Raw genomic sequence first — 2,687 nt, 5'->3', positions numbered from 1 at the left:
TGAACAGTGTCTTTTTCTCTCCTTACCGAGAAATGTACCATCTATGCAGATACCCAAAAATCCAATTGCTTTGAGTTGATGCCAACTCACAGCAACCCTATAGGACAGAGTAGAACTGCCCCATAAGGTTTCCAAGAAGCGGCTGTTAGATTCAAACTGCCAATCTTTTGATTAGCAGCCAAACTCTTAATCACTGTGCCTCCAGTGTTCCAAAAATTACAGAAGCCTTCACAAATTTGCTTATCGTCCTTGCGCGGGGGCCATGCTAATCTTCTCTGTATTGTTCCAGTTTTAGTATAAGTACTGTTTCACTTTCATTTAGTATAATACCATTTCATTTTCAGTGAAATTTCACATGTATAAATACCTCATTATTCTTGCTTTACATTTCATACTTCCGTGTTTTTTTTTGCTTTGAAGATGCTGAAAATAATCTTTTGATGATTCAGGGCAATCCCTTTTATGTGCATGAGATGTTTTGAATATATATGTGTGCTTTCGTATGTTCAAATGTTCCAGAGTCCTAGGTAACTATGTAATTCAAGGATTTTTTTTTTTAACTGCGTTTTATAGGTTTTTGGAGGCCTCTCTTCTTCCTCTTTAATACGAGCTTCCTTTAACAACTTTCTCATGTCTTCCTTCCCCTTTTAAACTTGCAACTTATGTTCTGATCTCTTTCAGCTGTCTTACAATTATTTCTTAATTAAAAAAATGATATGTCTTTAAAAGAAGACCAATGTAGACTAAGTAAATAAACTTTAATAATAGGACGTTGTGTCATTTATATTGCCTTCTTAAAGATGTTTGCTTATTGGGATATTGTAACACTGAAATTTTAATTTACTAAATAAATGTCTCCAGATAAGAGGAGTAATTACAGCAGATAAGAGGAGTAATTACAGCAAATTTGTTGCTTTTCTCAATCTTTTGGGCTCTCTTAAAGCATAATCTAATGGATTTTGTTTACTCTGACAGATCAGCAAATTTAGCCCCAAAGTTAGCAGGAATATCTCTACAGTCACAGAGAGATGGAACTATTATGGTTCTGAGCTCCAGACAACCCTTCCCTGTGGTAATTAATTTCAGATTATTTGTGATTATAAAAAAAGTAATTTACAAGCAGTTTATGTATAAGCCTATCAAAAAGCCGTGGCATCCACTAAGTGTATCTCAACCAAGAATGTACCACCTCTACATTCCTTTTTCCGCATGCCTTTATTTCCTTCAGCCTTTCATCCTGCTGAATTTCAAGGATTATTGACTTCTGTATGAGTAACAAAAATGTCAGGTCTCAGTATTATTCCTATAACTCATTGGAAAAGTTCAAAGCATCGGCCTGGACGTGGTCCAATTACATAGTCATTTATAAAGGGGCTACTGAGAGTTGCATCCTGGAAACTCTGACTCCTTTTCTCTTTAGAATACTATCTCCATGAATCCAGAAACATGGCTCTCTTTTATGCGTTCTTACAGACAATAACACCCTATCTAATTCAGCCTTTAAATTAATACACCTATTAAGCATCCTTAAGATGTTGTGGAAGGTATATAGAAGAAAAGATATTACTATAAATTTCCATGACTTTTTGTTGTGATCATGAAAAATGATCACATATTGAATGAAAATTAAAAGAAGCTATGTATCATCCTATGTATCATATTTTTACTCCATTTATATTTTTAACATTTTGGAAAAATAAAACTATCCAAGCCAAGGTTAGAAACTCAGATTTGAATATTTTCTCTATTAAATGTATCATAAATCAAAGAAACATTTTGTATTATTCAACAAAACCCAATAAAATCACCAAATTAAATTTCTTAAGTAATATATAATGTTTTAGCCTAAAGTAATAAACACTTCCCCCCAAATTTTTACCTGACTTCAGGAAAAATTAAGTTGGTGAATGAGAAATCCCCCACTTCTGATCTAAGGACTTTGAGAGAAAAAGGCCCATAAGATTTTGGCCTGTAATGATGGACAGAGGCCGAAGGGGGAATACTGATTTGTTGATGGCACCTGAAAGCTGGCCCTATTTCTTTGCTGTTTCTGGGACAGGGAAGATCCAAATTATAGTCTAAGAATAGCATTTAGTACCTTGTTTTCTGTCAACCACACCCACACTGAAAATAAGGATATTCTGGCCCACTGAAGTTTTCTATCCAGACAGAATTGAGAGAAGAGGACATTAATTAGGGACATTTACACATTATTTTTACACCCACACATTCTCTTTATAGACTTCTAAGTTTCTGTGTCCACTTTTAAAAAGTGCTAATTATACTGACTTATATAGATGAGGTGAGAAATCGAAATGGAATACTATTATATCATCAGAGTTAGATTAGAAGTGATAATGCAACAGAGAAAGTTGCTGGTCTTGGAGAACTGAAACATGAACTCACACATAAGGATTCTATTGCTATATGCCCAGAACAGTTGTGTAAACAATCTTCTTTTATAGTCTATCAATGAAAAAACAAATAGCTATGGAAAATTTGCGTTTTCTTCCAAAGTGCAACGGTTAATGGCTTAAGGTTGGAAACAAAAGGAAAAGGCTCTGACCTGAAGAGGGGGATTCAGCAGTATTGGATGGAAGCAAGGCTCTGGGTTATGTTCAGGATCTTTGTGGAAGGCAATAGAGTCATGGGACAGGTGAGGCTAACAAGGCTGGAACCAACTGAGA

At 34.9% G+C, this 2,687-nt stretch overlaps 1 non-coding gene across 1 annotated transcript; it reads right to left on the bottom strand.

Moving 5' to 3' along the window:
- Positions 1-212: 212 nt before the first annotated feature.
- Positions 213-314, bottom strand: LOC111748602 (U6 spliceosomal RNA). The gene has a single exon (XR_002784267.1). It is a non-coding gene; the product is annotated as a U6 spliceosomal RNA (small nuclear RNA).
- Positions 315-2,687: the final 2,373 nt, after the last annotated feature.

This window comes from Loxodonta africana, chromosome 15, assembly GCF_030014295.1.
Source record: "Loxodonta africana isolate mLoxAfr1 chromosome 15, mLoxAfr1.hap2, whole genome shotgun sequence".
NCBI classification, from domain to species: Eukaryota; Metazoa; Chordata; class Mammalia; order Proboscidea; family Elephantidae; genus Loxodonta; species Loxodonta africana.
This window is presented reverse-complemented; position numbering and strand designations above follow the sequence as displayed.